General features: G+C 56.0%; 1 pseudogene; it reads left to right on the forward strand.

The window, feature by feature from the left end:
* Nucleotides 1-7,479: 7,479 nt before the first annotated feature.
* LOC120616166 (uncharacterized) lies at nt 7,480-7,598 on the forward strand (annotated as a pseudogene).
* The last annotated feature ends 12,416 nt before the right edge of the window (nt 7,599-20,014 follow it).

The raw sequence follows: 20,014 nt of genomic DNA on the forward strand, positions 1-20,014 counted from the left end.
CGAGCTCCGTCCCGCCTCGCATCGCCAGGGCGGCAGGCTCGCGGCTGGGATGCTGGGGACCTCCGGACGCCTGTCTGTTGGGGAGGAACCGGTCATCAGCCTAGCTGCCTCGCTTAACCCCCTTTGAGACCGGACAGCGCCCGCTCCACGACAAGCGCTCAGGAGCGGCGGCCTGGGCCGGTCGCCGCTGGCCACGCCCCTGCTCGCCGTCGGTTTGATCCTCGTGAGGCCCGTGTGCGGTGCAGTCACCCAGTCGCCAGACGAGGCGGCGTGCTCAGGGAGGCCTCCTGACTTGTCCCAGGCCATGGAGCCCGGAGGGACGAGTGCGAACTCAGGGTGCCCAGGGCCGGTCTTACTGTGGACATAAAGTCTCCATGGTCTTGGCTCGAGCGCCTGGGGGAGGGGCGCGGCCAGCGCCAGCCGCATTCGGATGCTCACCGGGTACAGAAGGTAGGTGGGGAATCAGAACCCCGATGAAGGCTGGGGGCGCTGCCAAGGTTCTGGGCCAATTAGAGCAAATTATAGCCTTTCACTCGGCCTGACGATGAGAGGTCTGGGACGAGTCTTTAATTACTTTGTAAATCACTAACTATCCGAGGCATGGCGCTCTGAGGGCGCAAGGCCTGCCTCTCACACGGCTGCGTCGGTCGCTTGCACATGCCACCGTCACCGATTACCTTTCCTGGGTTCAGCTACCGTCGTCGGCCACTAGCTACTGTGCTGCCGAAGTGCACGATTCTGCTTAGGCCGGCACTTCGTCGGGACCCCTGCCCCATGCTTCCTCCAGCAGCACCCCGTAATCCCGCAGCAGGCAGTCTGGTGAGCAGCGCACGCGGGCTCTGCTCCGACAGAGTGCACACTCGGATTTCCTCACCCTCGTCACTGCCTGGGCTGCGGTTCCAGGGCCCGCTGGATGCTGCCAGTTCTGTGAAAAATCTTTATCCCACAACAAAACCAAGTCGTGTCCTCAGGGGAAGCCATAGAAACATATAGGAACATTCAGCAGAGCGCTCAGCTCCACGGCCAGAGACGGACCCTTCTCGTCCTCCGCCAGGCGAGTCCAGCTCTTAACTTCTTTTTCTTTCTTTCTCTTGTGTTTCTTGTAGCTTTGGCCTCATTTCTAAAGTAACTCTACCCACCACCTCAATTCTCGATTTCCAGCCTCTGACTTCTAAGGTTTTCTCATTCTGATTCACGAGCGTCTTCAGATGGCTTGCAAGGCACAGACCACACCTCTTTAAGTTCGTCTTTCTGTCGTGCCCTTGAAGTAGGGGTGTTAGTCTTCGCTCTCTCTTTCCTCATATTAAGTTTTGCGAAATACGACCTCTAATGCTTTTTATAATTGAGATCTAATTGACATGCAACCTTCCATTAGTCCCAGGCGCAGAAGCCAGGGATTCGTGTTTGTACGCATTGTGAAATGCTCGCCACGATAACTCTGGTTACCATCCATCGCTGCACGTAGTTACCAATGATTTTTTCTTACCATCAGAACTTTGAAGACCTGCTGTCTTAGCAACTCTCAAAGATGTGACGCTGTAGCATTAACTCCAGTCACCATGCTGTAGTCACAACCCCAGGAATCACTTACGTTACACCTGGAATTTGGCAGTCGTGACCCGCTTTGAGCACGTCATCCACCCCGTTTCGACGAGGCTCCGGATGGCAGTGAACGCAGAGGATTTTGCATGTTTGTTCGCCGGGGAGGTGGACCGATCATTCTCTTTTCCCGTGGTTTTGGTGTCAGGGTTTTGCCGGCCTCGTAAAATGGAAGAGTTTGAGAAGGATTGACATCGAATCTTATTTGTTTTTGGTCGAATCCGCCAGCGAAGCCTTCTGGTCCTACACTTTTATTTTTTGTGATTAACTTTTTTTCTCAATTTAGCCTAAAGGGATTCCTAGCTGAGATCTTAGCAAGATGCCCTTGACCCTCCGGAAACTCCACCCCACCCTGCCTGGTGATGAGGTGGGCCCGTACTCACCTCACTTGAGGTGACTTGAGGGCTGCTCCTGCCCATTCTGTCCCCTGTGACCGGCACAGTTCCGGGCACATCCGTGGGGCCTGGGTGAGTGGTTGTTATCCAGTCAATGGAATGGCCTCTTCTGGACTTGGTGACCTGGAGGGGCATCTGTGGAGAAGCTACTAATGTTCTGAGCACGTGGGTGACAGGGCCTGGCATGCAGGGGAGGGTTGCCGGCCTCCCTGGATCATCACCGTCCCCACTGTCACGAGCCTCCTTGGGAGTCCGAACATGGGAAAAAGGAGCAGGGAGCTTCCGCTCACGAGGGCGGAGCTCCCCCGGTCCCCAAAGGGTGCACACGGAATGGGACTCGCTAATGCCGCTGCCCCGTCCAGTCTCAGCCCCACTCCGAATTCTCCTGTCATTGTGACGGGGACTTCCCGGGGAATGTGGGAGGCCTTTGGGGAGCTTTCACCTGTGTAGATGTTGGCTCGGCGTGGGGGTGGTGGAAGCTGGCACGGGGGTCGATGGCCCATGAGGAGGGAGCGCTTTCCCTTCTCGCCCAGGTTGGGGGCCCCGTTCTCTTGGCCGTGACCGAAGCTGTTCCAGACGGTGTGAGCGCACTCGCCGGGCCGACAGCGCCGCGGGAAGAAAAGGCGCCGCATGAGAATCGGGGGACTCGTCTTTCTCTCCAGGGCGGAGAAAGTCAAAGCCAGAGCATTTGCTGCCGGCTGGGACAGTAAGAGCTTGGGGTGTGATTCCAAAGCCACTTTCTACAATGTCTGAGTGTCCCCAACAGTGAAAGAGGGAGGGGAAACGCTCTTCCTTAAACACACCCAGGATGTGTGCACACACAGACACATGCAGACACACATGCACACACAGAGACACACAGACACACACAGAGACACACACAGACACACACAGACACATGCAAACACGCATGCGCAGACAGGTGCATACACACTCCTTGTTGACATGAACCCAACATTCTAAAGTCACAAAATGCGGTGGTTTTCTGCACTGGCCACAGTGTTGTAATGACTGTCTTACTTAACCCTCAGGAAACAGGCGGGAGCAGCAGGGTGGCCCAGAGGTGTCCTGGCCACCAGGTGTGTGCGCCTGTGGCGATTCTTCTGGCCATACAGGTAGGATTGTACCCGTTGTTGGCACAACGAAAAATTAAAAGTTTCGGTGAAAGTAAAGCCCCACCACTGGGACCTTGTGGGACGCTGAGCTCCCGGCCTCCGCAGGTACCAGCAGTCGGGGTGACGGCGCATGGCAGAAAGGGAGAGACGCACATCTGCCTCTCTCATCCGTTTGCCTCGGGCATCCGGACGCCCAGTGGGCCGGTTCCTTCAGCTGACCTGTTATCTCTGTGGGGCATGCCGTTAGGGCCTTTTCGGCGTGTCCCTGATGGCCTTTGCCTTGGCGGGGGCAGGGGTGCTTAGAGTAGATGTTGGGAAGTTGACTTTGTCAGAAACGGATGGGGGCCTCTTCCCGGCCTTTTGATCTCACCCCGAAGGAAGTGGCAATCAAGTGGCAATGGTCTGCAGACTCTGAGGCTGGGCCGTGAAGGACAAAGGGAGGAGGACAGGACGCGGCGCTCAGACGGGACTCGAGGCCAGCGCGGCTTTGAAGGCGGCGACTCCGGAAGGCCAGCCGCCTTCCTCCAGGGCGCCCTCTTCGGTCCTTTCTGCTTGGAGGTGTGCGAACCCCAGGCTTCCGACCGGGATGCCCTTCCTGGAAGGAAGGAAGCGGGGTGCGCTCAGCCCCGAAGGTGCAGGAGGCAGGTCAGCAACAGCAGCCGCGCAGAGTCCCCAGGGGCGGGCGGGACGGAGGCCCCCACTCTTCCCACGCCCTCCCGGGAGCGGGGCGCAGGGAAACGGGCCCGGGGTGTGGGGCTACGGGATCCTCACGGGTCTGGGCCTTGGCCTCGCGAGTTCCTGCCTTCCAGACCTTTCCGCCAGCCGTGCTCCTTGCGACACTCGGTGGCACAGAAGGAGGCCGCAGTGGCCCCTGCCGCCCCCGAGATGGGGGCACAGAATCCGCGGTTTGGGGGTGAGCAGTCAGAGCGCGGCGGCGGGGGTGTGGGAGAGCACTTTGCTGGTCAGCCGGCCTCAGGGCGGCGGGGTTCGTGGGCGGCGGGATTGCTGAGCCCCTGCAGCTTCGGGAAGCACAGGGCGGGACCCCGCTTGGAAGGCTCCGCCAGGTCGCTTGACACATTTTGCGGGAAACTGGTTTCAGGCTGGGCTTTCGGGGGCTGCTGGCGAGCCTGGGTCCCTCGGCATCATTCTGGGGGACACCGTCACCGCTAAGCCAGCTGCCAGCACCGGCGGCCAGAAACCCATTGACGGCGGAGCTGGATGTCGATCAGCCTGGACGATGTCACGGGCCTCCACGTCCCCTCCAAACGGCTGTCACGTCCCAGTGCCCACAGGCAGCGTGCCTGCCTTCAGTCCTGCGTCCCCCACATCTGCCTTCGGCAGGAGGGGCGACCCTTCCGAGCCGCGTGCGCGCGCAGCAGGTGGAGCGCGGCTGGGCGCTTCTGATCCGCGCCGCGCATTTCCGTCCCCGCAGGTAATGACGCGGGTCCAGAGACCAGGCCTCTGCGTTTCCGCGTCACCTGTGTGCACCGCCCTCCGACTTCTCAGCCAGGCACAGGCCCCGTGACCCCAGACACGCTCGGGGTCACGAAGTCAGAGCACAAGCCTCGTTTGTCGGGACCCCTCTGGGGTAGATTAAGGATTGTTTCTGAGGCGAAAGTGTGGGCATTTTACGGGTTCATATGCACAGCCATACCGGTGGGAGCTACGCCCCCCTCCCAATATTTCCCCACGTATTCGCCAACCCTCGAGGGTGTCACGCGGCTTTTAAATTCTTGCCAACCTGGAGCGTGGGCGGCGGGTTCTCAGTGTCGCCCGGTTTTAACGTCTGCTTCTGGGGAAGAGGTCTTCTCACTGGTCGGTGACTGTTGCGTTTCCTCCTCCCCATGCCTTGTGCGTCCTCTGCCTTGTGCGCTGCTTGGCCACTTTCCTTTTCCCGTGTGGGTCCCCTGGAGCAGCCTGTGTGAGCTGACCCCGTGCCTGTGACACGCGTGGCGAGTCCTTTCTTCCCCTTGTCACTTTCGTTTGTGGTCCCTGGGGTTGGGCAGAGTTTTGGGTTTCGTCGTATCGATCTTTACGTCTTCTGCATTTCGCTCCTGTTTAAAAACGCTCCCTAGTGCCAGTTGTGCTCAGATTTTAAGCTTCTGATCGTACGTCACACTTCTGCACAAGCACCATTTGTACAATCGGTAAGTCATCACTAACTACGGCTGTATACTCGACCTTGGCGTGTGTGTACACGTGTGTATACACATGCACATATGGTCACATGTAGAATCACACACACATGCACATATATACACACGTGTGTTGCAGAGGAGAAAACTGATTATACTTAACACATAATGTATATTATCATATATACATAAGATATATAATTTATAATCACTTTTCTCCTCTGTAAAGAGAAAATAGAGACCATACTGTCCTACCAGCCTCAGAGGATTGTAATGAGAAAAAAAATGATACGCATGAAAATTCCCATGCATGAGTAAATAGCAACACTACGCATATGCTGGTTAACGTTTATTTCTTTTCTACCAACCTTTACCGGGCCAACCAAAAACATTTCTTTGGAAGCCAGGAGTTAATTAAGTCATCATGGGAAATGCAGTTAAGTTCTATTATTAAACATCCTTCCTTAAAATAATAATAATAACTAACATTTAATGAGCTCCTGCTATACGCTGGAAACTTTACAGCATCTCTAAGTGATTGTCTTTATTCTGCAGACTGGATGCCCGAGGCTCCGAGGTGGAGCTGGACAGGACACCGTGTTCCCAAAGCACGAGCTTCCTCCAGCGCCACGTGAAAAAAAAAAAAAAAAAGCTAGCTTGCCTCTAGCTCGGTAGCTAAACTTAGGGCCCATTTTTTTAAGCCATGTTTTTAAAAGAAGATTATTTAAGATATAATTTTGACTTTATAATTCCATGGCCGTTCTTATTTTTAAAAAAGAAAGACAAGAGGAAAGAAAGTCAATTCAACCACCTCTCGCTTCTAAATGATGTTACTGGCACAATTTCATACCGCAACTTGTGTAATTCCTAAATCCCTTTCATTATCATTTCAGAAGTTCCTTTGAATTCATCACATGCACGCACACGCATGCATGCACGCATGCACACACAGACACACACGCACGCATGCACGCACACCCACACACACATCCTTGGGGAGTGGGGCTGCCCATTTTCAGGCATTTTAAATGCACAGAGCCCCTACTTAAGGCGATGGCGGTCTCTGGGAGGCCTGCCCCCCCTTTACCTGCTCCTTTCTTCCCGACAGGCAGAGCGAGCAGTAAGCAGACTAAGGAAGAACGGGGAAAACTCCAGAGAACTCGGGCAGGATCTAGGTCTTTGTGATACGGTCCCCGTCCCCGCCCCCGCCCCGCGGTACTGGGGCGATTGTCTCTCTGGCAGCAGAGATTAAGTGGACTGCGTGCCCCCCACGGAGGGTTTAATTGGCAACAGAGTCAGAACCCAGTGATGTGTGCAAAATTCATCATTGTGTCCGGGCTTGGAATGCTCACTCGGGCCAGCCGTTCCTCTCTCTGATTTTCCCACAAGTGTTCAAAAACATCTTGTGAGTCTGCGTCAGGGTGTCGGCTCCCCACTGGGGCCAGGTTTCTGAGCTGTGTTTTTTCGGTACCCTCACGGGCCAGGGGAAGGAGTGCAAGCTGCCCCGGTCCCGCTGCCCCGGACTGGGCAAAGCAACGCGCCGGGGGGAGGGAGGCGAAACTCAGCTCAGCAGCGATTCCTTCGGATTCAGAGACCAGCTGGGTGGGGGGAGGGCCCAGGGACGTCTGTATTGGGCTCCTCTTAGGGCCCGCGGGGAGTGTCCATGGTCCACGTGGCCTGGTACAGATGGCACTTGAGAAGCCGAGTGACCTAATTCCTCTGATTTGTCCTGGCGTGTGGAGTCACCAAAGGGAAGGCACTGTCATGCACGTCAGCTTAAAGGTTCACCTTTCTCCCTTCTCTGTGAAGGCACTGGACACGCGGCTTTCTAGGCGTTGAGCAGCCACTTCCCTCGTTTGGGGACCAGAGTTTCCTGGTGAAGCCAGACCAAGCTCCACTCGGTAAAGCATGTGTCTTAACCAGGGCGGTGGAGAGCGGGGCACTCGGCCCCACGTAGTCATTCGGGGATCCAGGCTGGGCGACACTCTGCCATCTTTAATATGCAGCTCCCCAGGTGACCTTGGCAGCCGCTACTGCACTCAGCGGCCGGGTGCAGAGAGCAGGTGAGCGGTTCTATGGGCTGGGCCAGGCCCCGTCTGTTCTGTGGGCCACGACTGGGGAGTGTGGCGCCGTCTAATTGCAAAGGAGGCTGGGAGGGTGGGTTTTGAAAAGTAATCTCTTAAGGGGTGTCCCCACAGCGTGCTGTCCTGGTGAGTCTAAAAACCCAGTTGCCCCGTCTACGCCCATGCCACCCTGAATTCGCGGGATCCCATCTGATCTCGGAAGCAAAGCAGGGTCGGGCCTGGTCAGTACTTGGATGGGAGACCACCTAGGAAGACCAGGTGCTGTAGGTGTTTAAAAAATAAATAAATAAAAATAATAAAAATCCAGTTGCCCTGCGTCTTCTGACCAAAGTGCAAGGAGCCCAGGCCCAAATGTGGCCAACCGGACCTTTTCTCCCATGCCTTTTCAGCTTGAGTGACATTTGCTGGGACAGATTTTTTAAGAAATGAATTAATCCCAGTGACGATTGGTGAGACCTTCGAGCTCTTCATGCCGCAGGGTTGTCTGGAGCTCGTTCCTTGTTCCGAGACCAGTCCCCCAGGCTCCCACGGTTTGGGGAGCTCCCTCGTGGAGTTCCAGGAAAATGCCCTTTGCTTCGACGAGACGAAGGTGCGGCTACAAGCAGCCGGCAAAGAACGCCCACTGGTGGGGGGGCCGCCCTCTGGGCAGTTTGGGGTGACCCAACCGGACCACACGTCATGCCGGCAGGAAAGGCACTGGGGCGTCCAGCCATTCTCGAGCCGCATGGACTGTGCTTTTCATGAGGACCAGTCACCGGAGGGAGCTTCGAATGGCTGAGTAGACGCCACCCAGCGTTAGGAGTCTCGGGGAGACTTGGAAAGGAGTTTGTGGGTCATTACCTTCTGCTCTCAGAGGCGGGCTGTCCTTGGTTCAGACAGGGAGGGATCTTGCAACGCTCAGGGGTCATACGGGGCCTTACGTTGCTCATGTTTTATTGGGAAGTAAGGTGACCCAGTCCGCCTCCAGTTTTGTGACGAATGAATGTGATGACGCATAAAACCATTTTGAAAGCACAAGTGTTGCCCACAGGAGAGATATTTTTGCTTTGAAGTAAAACACATAGAAATGTCGATCAGAAACACGTAGGGAAACAACACAAAACAAACGACGACAATAATAATAAACACCTAAAACCGAGCAAACGCGAGTCCTGAGGCAGAAAGGCAGCACTGCGCATGCGCCGACCGGGTCGGGCGGGGACTGGGTGGGGGTCGTCCCGGGTGGCATGGGGACAAAACTCGTCCTCAGATATTTGCTCCATTCGCAGAGTGTTTGAATTTTTTAAATTGCTAAAAACAACAACAACAACAACAAAACAGGAAATTTCAAGAAAATGTTCTGACTTCCTGTTTTTCTTGAACAACCTAAGATTCTGCTACTTCGCACCCCACCGCCTCATGGTGGCTCGTGGCAGGGCGGGGGGACAGGCCCCCTTTGGGCAGCTCGGCCTCTTCTCTCGTTAGCGTTGCCGGGTAGGCCGGTGACACTCGCTGTGCAGCCCCACGGGGGTTTGCGGCGTGTACCCGAGGAAATGAAGCCTGAGTCCGCAGGTGGCAGGGCCCCGACGTGGTCCACGGGGACGCCACCCGAGCTCACCCTCACCTCTCTCCTTGCCTCGACTTGGTCTCCGTGTGTGTGTGTGTGTGTGCAGGACCGTCAAAAACTTCATGTTCAGAATTTCTTCGTCATTTTAGGGTTCTCACGTCACTGTCCGACCCCGCCAGGCTCTTCCCGGACCCCTGGACCCAACTCCCGGAGCGGCCTGGGTGGGAAGAAGGCCCCGCGGCTGGGGCATCACGTTGCCTGGAACCAAGTCCGTTTTAATGACTTTCGGTGGCGTCCCAGTCCCCGCCCATTCCCAGGCCTGGGCCGGGGAGATGTCCTCCACCGCAAGCAGCACCACAGATGCGGGGCTCGCGATGGGGAGACCGATGGGAGGAGCATCGACCAGGAGAAACGTCCGGGAGGCGTGCGGGCGTCTCGCGCTGGCCGGGGGAGGCGCTGTTAGACGTGAGGATGAAAGGGAGGGCGCCCCGGAGGGTCGTCAAGATAATTTCTCAAGAGCTAAATCAGTTAACGTGTGAAGATTTGCTTCTCGGCGGTGACACACTTCCAGCCCCACTGGGAGGGACTGGAAAGAAGAGAGAGGGCCTCGCCCCCAGCAGAGGATGGGACAAGGCTCTTGGGGTCTTTAAACGAAGCAAAGTGTGTTTCTTTCTCTAGACCGGTTGCGACACGGGTGCCTTGAGCTTGTTCCCGACCCAGACATCTTAAGAGTATTTGCAGTTTCCACATTCATAATTTCTTGCCTTTTCAGAGCTGGGCGCTTCAACCTCCAGGCCCGGGGTGTCCCACCATCGCCCCCCAGCCTCGGCTCGCTCTCCCTGACTTCCTGCCCTTGGACCAATGATGACCGTAGTGTGGACTCACTTGACAAAATGCAGCAAATCTTTATTTGTTGAGAGTCTACTGTGTGCCAGGCACCCGTCTCCTCCCTGGGAAGTGGGGCGGTGAGCATAGGACCCCCGCTTTCACGGAGCGTAACTCCACGGGGATGACCGAGTGGGATAACTGCAGAGGACAGGGCAGCCTAGTTCAGCCTCCTCTCCTCCCCAGTAGCAGAGAGCCAGTTTGTCCAGGAGCACCATGAGTCTAAAGTACTGGATTTCCCAGGCTGCCTTGCAGCTAGGGCTGGTCACGTGACCAGTGTCATTGCCAGGGAGAAGCAGATATTAGTGGGTGGGGCTTCCACACAAACTCTCCTAAGGGGTGTTCCCGTTGGCCTTCCCCTTTCGCCTTCTGGAACCCTGGGGACAGAAGTCACATGTAAGCACAGTGGAGTGAGGAGAGAAGGAAATCAGTTTCTTGAGCAGCTAAAGTAGTTCCGCCTCCAGAATCCTGGCTACGCTGGGGAGGTAAACTCGTCAGGTAAGTCACAAGAATTAGTTCTGATACTTGATCCTCTTTTGTCCATCTGAACCCAACTCTGATTGTGAGAGCCAATAATCCAGACACAATATTTTGAAACAGTGACCTTGCTTTTCACACGGTATTTTTCTGAGGTCATTATTAACGTGCTGCTGAATGGCAAAATGTTCGTGCTCTAGAACCTTCGGCAGGGCGGGACCGCTTCTCAGAGTGTCCACCTGTGATGCCTCCAGTCTGGGGGCTTCTGGGTAGCTGAGCTTCTGGCATAGTGGCTCGGGGATCCAACTGTGGAGGCGCCAGTGAATGAGGGAGGAGCTGCACAGCCTTTGGGGACTCAGCCTCAGGTATTACGTGACGGGCTTTCTGTTGTACTCCGTGGAATAAAGCAGTCACAAGCCAGCCCAGATTCAAGAGCAGGGTGGGGGGACTCCATCTCTCAGAGGGAGGGGTATCAAGGAAGGGTAATTCTTCTAAGACCTCCGTGCCCCCCAAAGCTTGATTCATGGCTGCTCTCCAAGAAGCTCCCCCCACTCTGACTGGTCTCCTCCTCCTGGGCACATTCCCTTGGCATTTGTTCACCCCCTGCCCAGTTTCACTGTGTAACTGCTTGGCTCGTGGGGTGGACTTGACCGGCAACGCAATCGGCTTTTGAGCAAAGATGAGATCTCATTGTTTTATGGTCTTACCCAAGAGACACGTCCCACCTGTGTGTCCCTGTCATCCTCTCTCTCTCTTTTTCTTTGTATTTCTCTTTTTCTCTTTATTGCTTTGGAAGCAATATTTATGGGATTAAAAACATGGGTTTTAGAGTCAAAGAGACTAGTGTGACCTCAGGCAAATGGCTGAAGTCTCAGTGTCTTCATTTGAAAAGCGGACACTGTGCTGAGCATGAAGTGACTGAACGCGTGTGAGCCTCGAGACACTGCCCCCGGCATGTAAGCGCATTTGGAAACGGCATCTGCTCTCACACGGACATCGCCAGCCTCACCGTCATCCGCCTACCTTCATTTCGCTTCCTATCCATGGAGCCCCTCATGAGATAAAGCCCGGAGAAAGCAGCTCCACCGAGAGCAAGCGCGGCCCGATCCATCGAATCAGGGCAAGGACGAGAGGAAAGGAGTTTGGAAAACAAAGGAGTCTACAGGAAGTCTGGAGACTTTCAAAACAGCCTGTAACAAAACACAACAAGAGGGGCGAGTGGCTGGTGACATAACATCTTTAGTCAAAGTGGAGAGGAAATCGTCCTGTCCTCTGTGGGCCCTGGGGCTGGACCGGCCCGGCAAGGCGTCTATTCTTAGAGGCCCAGGATGCTCATCTGGCACCAGCCGGGACCCCGGACCTCACCCCGTTCACTCATCGCCCGCTCGCTTCTCTAAGATAACGCTGCTCGGCGGACGCGTGATTGGTTTTCGGTTCCATACGCACAGACGGGCGTTTACAGACAGGTGCGGGGCGACAAGAAGGAAATATATCCACCTGTTACTAGTGCGATTTCCGGGGCGAATGTGTTTGACCCTTAGAGTCAGGAACGAAAATGATAGGTCAGTGTGCCCGCGCGCGCATCGGGAGCATGGGCAGAGCTCCTGGAGGAAGGTAACTTGTCCAGCGTCATATTCATTAGGTACTTTCTTTGCGTTAATTTTTAAAAATCCAAGTCACCCCTTTATCCTACAGCGTTTGCCATCACGTCAAAATATGACACTTAGCAAACTGAGCTTCTCTTCTTACGAGGGGTTGGCTCCTCTCATCCCCTGCACTGGGCGGGGTCCCGTCAGGTGACCTCGCGGTGGCCTCTCAGCTGCATGGACAAGCATGTATCTGGGACAGAGTAGGACAGCATTGGTGACTGTCACACTCGATCCTCACAGCTCGCTCTGAGACTGGGCTGGGGGTAGGGGGCTCTGAGTCCTTGGCAGGAGGCTATTTCTGGACTCGGCCAACCAGACGTGAACCACTGTTTTGAAAATTCTTTTCTGCGGTGCTTCTTTTCACGCTATGTTGATAGTGCCCAGTCTCCGCGACTGTGGGTGCTGGTTCCCAAACGTTACCTTTGAGATTGGGCACCGGGTCCTCAGCTTATGTGCCAGCAAAGCTACAGCAAAGGCGACATCGTCACCGAACCGCCTCACAGCCACCGCGACGGCCCGTAAACCGCGTCCTTTCTGAGTCTTCCTTCCTGTACTTCCCGCAGTGAGTGAAATGGAAGAGAGTAAATGGGATCCACATTTCCCGTGACATAGACCCAAATCTGCACCAGTTGTGTGAAAACATCATATTCAAGAACAGATTCGGAAAAAAAAAAGGAAGACAGCAAAGGCACCGCTCACGGAGGTCGCCTACTCAAACGACAGCTGGAGACACCACACCCGTGTCCTCGGGAACTTCCCCTTCCGGTTGCCTTCCGGAACTTTCGCGGCCTGCCCACCTCCTGCGTTGGACATCAGGGTGGCCTGGCTCTCGAGCGCGCCCGCCTGCAGGTGGCTCCTCTCGCCCGCCTCCCGCAGACCTTGGCCCCGCCTCCCGCAGACCTTGGCCCCGCCTCCTGCAGACCTCGGCCCCGCCTCCCGCAGGCCTCGGCCCCGCCTCCCGCAGGCCTCGGCCCCGCCTCCCGCAGGCCTTGGCCGCACTTCTGAGCAGCTCCGCAGCACGGTAACGCCAGGGAGGCTGCGCTCACCTCCGGGCTGGTTTGTTTGCAAACTCAGATGCTTATCTGCGCCCGATGCTTGCTCCGGCTCGGCAGGAAAATCCGGGCAGGTCCCCGCGGCCGTTTTGCAACCGCCACACCCAGCTGGCCGCCGTCCTGGAGCTTCGGGGGAAAGACTGCGTCAGCCATCAGCCTGCCTGCCGGGCGGGAGAGTCCAGGGCCGCTGGGGGGGGCCCTCCCCGCCTTGCACACGCACACGCACACGCGCCTGGGGCGTAAGGAAGAGGCACCGGGCGGTGCCATCTCACCCTGGCACTGTGTGGATGGTGGGAGGGACCAGGGCAGGGGGACATTGCATAATGCCTTCGCACTGTGAGAACCACTGGCTGCGCTTGGTACCAGCCGGCACTCTGCTCGCTCAGGCTCGCGTTCTCTCACATTCCCACGAGTTGGCGACAGTCACGACGCCCGTTTGATGAATGAGAAAGCCGAGTTCAGAGCCATGAACTTACCGGCTCGAGATCTAGCCGCTCAGAGTGTGAAGTCAGGACGTGACCCTGGTGCCCACGGGACACGGCGAGTCCAGATTTTATCGGAAGGAACAGGCAGACAGAGAGACTAAGTATAAAAAGGGGCGGGAGGCGGCTGGTGTTTCCAGAAACCGTGCATATCGTAGAGGCGGAGTTACTTAAGCGTGAGACTGAGCCGCTGCGTTACTTTGCTGGGGTCCCCTTAGCAAATCACAACACCGAGTGGCTTAGGAATGCAGAGATTTGCCCTCTCCCAGTTCTGGAGGCATCGGGAGTCTGGGATCAGAGGTCCACGGGCTCGCTGCCTCTGAAGGCTCCTTCTCACCACTTCCAGCTCTCGGTGGCCCAGGTGTCCCTTGGCTGTGGCTGCGTCACTCCAGCCTCTGCCTCCGTGGTCACCTGGCCTCCCCCCCCATCTTTGTCCTCGTCTTCCTCTCTGGTCTCTTGCAGAGACACCCACTTGTGGATTTGAGGCTCACCGTAAAACCTGGGACCTCACCTGGAGATCCTTAGCTACTCGCATCTGCAAGATTCTGTTTTTGAACAGGATCACGTTGGCTGGTTCTGGTGGGCATGGATTTGGGCGACACCGTTCAACCCAGTGCAAGACTAAGGACTTTGTTAGTCCCGGGCTGTGAAGAAAGCTCAATATTTCTGCAAATACCCAACCAAATAACAAGCTTTTTGATTGTTTTAACTCTCAGCTTGAGTTTAAGACCTCGGACCCTTTTGCTTTGAATGCTCTCCAATCTCATTCCTGTAAAGTCCAGGGTGGGGGGTGGTTATAAACTTTTCATCTATTAATTCCTTTAAAAATAGCCTTTAAATTACTTCAGCCTGTGGCATCTAAGCTCCGTTCATTTGGAGCTTGCTCAGATGAAAAAGTCAGGTCACCAAAACCTCTATCAGCAGGACAGACAGGACGGAGAGGGAACAAAGCGGTGCCGTCTCCCAGCTCTTCCTAGAAAATATTTTTGTTTCCTCCGCACACCTGCACCACCGCCATCCAAAGCACCCTTTGCGTCGACAGCGAGGCCCAAAGGGAGCGTTTTCAAGGTTGGGGATGGACGTGGGCGTTTCGCCCGAGAAGACCTGCATGTAATTTATTCCTAGGCTAATATTTGAAGAAAACTGTGGGCTTCGTCAATCTCCTTTGAGGCAGTTCACCCAAAAGGGTGTGTGAGAGCAGAGGGAGCCCGCCTGCCCCCGTTCTGTGTCCTTAGGCGGGACATTTAGTTGGGCAGGGGTCTTTTGCCGGCTGTTTGCTCTTCAGATCAATACACACCTGCCACACACGCTCGTGCCCTGATTACAAGCCGGATGTCCCGTGTCCCCAGTGGTCTGTGCGGACGGGAGGGCGAAGGGCTCCCAGCGGAACTGGGTAGATGGGAAGCACAGGGCTATGAAGGTAGCATGCCCACAGCCCTCCAGCCCTCTTCCGTGGCAGCCGAGAGAGAACCAGGCCAAGGAGGCCGTCTTCGCTGTCTCCCTAATGAAGGCCTTGGTCTGGCTGGGGAGTTTCTCTCTGCCAGTTTCAGAGCGGGGGCTGTGTAGCTCAACTGCTGGGGTTCAAGTTCCAGCCTGACGACTCAGAAGCTGTGCAGCCTTGGGCAAATGACTCGCCCTCTCTGCGCCTCTGTGTCCTCATCTGTGAAGTGGTTATAATAGTGGCACCTGCTTCGCACGATGGTTTTGGGGATACAGTGACTGCGTGTGTCACTCAAGTGCTGTGAGTGACAGCTGACATCTAGTAAGGACTGGGAAAAGATGCTGTTGATCGTGGATAGTCTTTAATGAGACTGAGTGCTCCATGAACACTGAAACCCATTTTTCAATCAGCCAGATGCTTTGTGCAGTTTACAACCTGCTCAGCGGTACCATAGGACCTTGAATGCACATGCAGGGCTTTGAAGGGACACCAATGTGACAAGGCGGTCCTTGCCCTCCAGGTCCTCAGGAGCTAGGCTGAAGAATAAGCAATGCATCTGGAGGTCAGAGGGAGGTGGGAAAGTCACGGAAGGTGTCTTGGCAGGGGCGACAGCAGCGCTGTGATGGCGAGGTCCCAGGCGGATGTGCCCAGGGGTTCCTGGCCCGCCTCGGCCTCATTGCCTTAGTAACACTTTCATGGCACCCCAGCCAAAAGGAACACCTGACTTATTAAGTCTTTCCAAACGACTTAATGTAAGTAGTTTGTGCGGTGTTCGACAGGTACCTTGAAAATTTGAAACAGTTGCACGGTGCTGTTATGAGTTCGCTGGGGGTCCCATGGTACCTTGCAAACACACTTTGGGAACCATGGATCTAGGAGACAGGGTAGCTTCAGCTCTTGGCTCTGCACTCACTAGCTGTGCGTTCCGAAGAAAGTCAAGTCGACCACGGTACTCCTTTGTTTTCCTCATTTTCAGTGGGGTGGATATGAGTGCTCGCCTCATAGATTTCAGTGTGCTCAGCAGTCATCACCATCACGATCACCATCATCACCACCACCACCATCTCACCATCACCGCTACCATCACCATCACCATCGCTCACCTACCACCACCACCACCACCACCATGCCACTACATCACCATCACCATCTATCGCCACCGCATCGCCATCACCATCTGCATCACCACCACCACCACTTCATCACCATCACCACTATCGTCATCATTCATCACCACCATCCGCCATCATCGCCATCATCACCATCATCACGCCATCATCATCGCCCATCATCATCGCCATCACCACCACCACCGCTATCGCCATCCGCCATCACTTCACCGCCACCGCCACCGCCGCCGTAGCATCTGCCGTCATCGCCACCACCATCCGTCGCCATCGCCACCATCATCATCGCCACTATCGTCGTCATCATCTGCATCACCATCATCGCCATCATCCACTTCCATCGTCACCATCATCCGCCATCATCACCAGCATCACCATCGCAAAATCACCATCATCGCTATCACCACTATCGCTATCTGCATCATCACCATCGTCACCAAAATCGTCATCACTATCATCGTCTGTCCAACCACCATGGGCTACCGTCATCATACAAGCCATCGCCATCATCGTCACCATCCACGCCTCACCCTGCATCGCCACGCCATCCGCCATCATCGCCACCATCCGCCACCCGTCATCGCTACCATCATAATCGTCATCATCATCATCGCCATCATCATCACGATCCGCCATCACCATCACCAAAATCATCGCCCATCACCGTCGTCACCATCACCATCATCACCATCATCAGGTGCCTTGTGCATCGTACAATCTGCTTAAGGGGATAGGGAGGAAGACCCATTAAGAGGCTCTGCCTGGGTCTGTGGTCAGTGGAGATTTGGACGAAATCAAGAAACCAGATCTGCAAAGTTCTCTGAACCAGACAACACCCTGTATCGGAGCAGCGGCAGGGTAATAAAACCATCAAGTGACGGCCTACTTTTTTATTCAAATCTTGCTCACTCGCGCCCTCTGCGGGCCGACAGGGAAGCTACGTGTGAGGTCGTTTCTGAGCCGTTTCTGGGTTGGAGCGTTCTCCATCCTGGTTGAATATTAGAATAGTCTGGTGATTAATGCCTGAATGCCACTGAAAACCACATGAAACAGAATCTCTGTGTGTGTGTCCTGGGTATAGCTGTTTGTAAAAGCACCCGCACGCGATTGTCATGTGCAGCCGGAAGGAGAACCCACGGCGGCAGTGTCTGTCTTGGGGTCCCGCCCCGCCCCGTGCAGCGCCATTCAGCGTCCAGCTCTGTGTGCGGCGGCTGTGGGGAGCCTGTGTTGCTTGCCCGGGGTGCCCGCCGTGGAGACTCTCTCTCCTTTAGACGCAGAGAGCCATGGGTCGTGCACACTTTGAGTTTTAACAGCTGTGCCAAATCGCCCTCGAGCGGCCCTGCTAATGTACACCCCACCCATGGGAATGTTTCCCCAACATTTTCCCTCATGCTTGATAATATCAAACTTTAATTTTTTGGCCAATCTGATGAGAAAAAATGGCACCAGTTGAAACAGAGTCGTGCAGGCTTTACGTCCCAGCTTGGCAAGACCTCTGAGGTAAATCGTTGAGCACGTGAAATGAGTTGCAGGACGTACAAAAACCCGTCGGCAGACTCTAGGAAGCCAGGCACAGAACGAGAGAGCATCGCCTGCAAGACGGAGGGGGAGGGAGGCGGGGCCAAGGGGGAGGGGCGTGGCTAAGCGGGGAGGGGCGTGGCAACGGGCACTTTCTCAGCCTGTTTTCACTTTTTAGGAGGAGGACCAGTTTAATGATTCCACTAGAGATGAAATTTTGAAAGGTTCAGGGAAAATTACGTATATGCGTATGTGCGTTTATATGTAAAGAAAGACAGGGAGGGAGGGATCAAAGGGACCGAGATGTTAAGAGTTCAGATGTCGCCATTTGGGGCATCTGAATAAAAAGTATCCCAGGAATTCCCGTTAGGTCTGAAAGTAAGACAAAATTATACATGACAGAAACCTCAAAGGGATAAAGCAGGTTGGGCTGCCATGCCCCCAGGAGCAGGCTAGGTCTGTGCTGTTTGAGGGCTGGTGGGCAGAGTCACGCCCAGGCCCACCCTCCGTGTCCCACAGACAGAAGACAGAGAGCCACTTCCTCTTCAAAGACCATCCTGCCTAAGCCCGAAGCCTCCTCCGGGACCAGTTCAAAGCGAGGCAGGAGCAGGGCTGTTTGGTGGCAGTGTTTGGCCTGGGGATTTGAGCGATCACCCCAGCCCGGCTGCGCTGCTGAAGGGGGCCTCAGGTGCGAAAGGCCTTTGATGCAGGAGCAAATTGAGGACAAACCAGCTGGGCCCCCAGGAGGGGGCCGGCTGGCGGCTGTGCTCCTTTCTTTCCAGTCTTAGGAAAACAAATACTTGATATTCTGAAGGCTGAGTAAACTCATTAAAAGGATCTTGAACTTCCTGCCTTTTCATGAAGCCCTTGGAAGCTTCTGGGCCTGCATCCAGGGAGCGGAGGAGCAGAGGGCACGTCTTCCTGGAGCAGCGGCTGCTCCTCGTGCTCTGTCCCTCGCCCCTCGGTCCCTCAGGGTGCAGGTGTCAGCCAGAAGCCCCTCCCCTGATAGCCACGGGGCTGGGGGGCCACCCTTCTCGCCAGTCCCCCCATCTGCCCCATTCCGGGTCCAGGCCATTCTGATGCTGCCTCGAGGGACTCGAGCCTTAGACATGTCAACTCAGGTCACCGCAGGGGCAGCACAGGAAGCTAAAGCTTGCCGGGTTCCCCTGGCAGCATCGCTGGCCCTCAGAACGCTGGCCGGCGTCCTCATCAGCTACGACCGGACACTTCCCGAGCTGCTTTGTCTCCCAGCCATCTCTGCTCCTCCGTCTTCTGCGGCCCTCAGCCCTGCTCTGCCCCGTGTCCCACCCCGCAACAGCGGAACTGTGGGACCTGACCACCATCGCCCCGTGAGGGGACCGCCACTGTGCCCCGCCACTGTGCCCCGCACTTCCATGCACATCTGTGAACCATGCACTCCTGGTTCGGCCAGGCCAGAGAGGCAGGGGTCGGCAGGTTCCAGGCCCCAGGGAGGGGAGGGGGTGTCCTCTGTGATCCCTGACAACGTCACTCATTCAGTGATGTTTCTTTGACCTTGCCACGTGCCAGTCACTATTTAGGAGGCTGTGTGTGTGTGCAGAGTGTGCAGTATGTGTGTGTGTGCATGCAGGTGTGCATAATGTTTGTGTGTGCAGCTGTGCACTGTAATATCACGTTTAACTCCGTGTCTGCGTGCAGTGCATTATTATGTTTGCGTGTGTGCATTTAGGTATTGTGTGTTTGTGTGCATGCAGACCCCACTGCACTGTATTGTTCAATGTGCATGAGTGTGCAGTGTCATTTGTGTGCATGAGGTGCATTGTGGGTATGGCGCGCATATTTTGGCGATGCAGGTGTGCATTGTGTGTTTGTGTGTGCGTGCGTGCAGGTGTGCATTGTGCGCACAGATGTGCGTGTGTACGCATGTGATCTTCACGCTCAGCAGCGCCTACTGGTGGTATTTGCGGCGGAGTCCGGCCCTTCGCAGAGGCCTCTTCAGCCGTCCCCACCCTGTTGGGCGCAGGGAGATGGTGGAGAGGAGAGAGCTCAGCAGGGAGTCCCTCCTGAAGGACACCTCGGAGGGTGGGGACAGGTAGACCCCAGGGGACCAGGCAAGCTGCAGGGGGCGGGGCGTGGGGCGCGCCCTGGGGTTTCTGCTGTGGCTCCAAGCTCCATCCTTTGCGCAACTCGTGCAAATGCCGCCACCTGGTGGCGCATTGCGGACACTGCCGGAAGCCGCGCTGCCAATGCTCCTTGTCCCCGCGCCGGAGGGTGGGAGAGCCGCCGCCTGCTTTCGCGGAGGCCGGGCGGTGGCGGTGGGAAGGCGGGAAGGCTGCCCTGCCGCCACCCTCTGCCCCAGGCTGTCGGGCCGGCGGCCCTGCCCCAGAGGACCGAGCGGCCGCCCAGTGCGGGGCCACCACGCTCTCCAGCCGCTGTCAACTTTCACGCCATCGGAACATTGCTGCCCCGCTCCAGCTTTACAGACGAGGAAGCCACCGTCAGGGAGGCCAGAGAAACCGCCGGGGCTCAC

This window comes from Pteropus medius, unplaced genomic scaffold, assembly GCF_902729225.1.
Source record: "Pteropus medius unplaced genomic scaffold, Ma_sr-lr_union100, whole genome shotgun sequence".
Lineage (NCBI taxonomy): Eukaryota > Metazoa > Chordata > Mammalia > Chiroptera > Pteropodidae > Pteropus > Pteropus medius.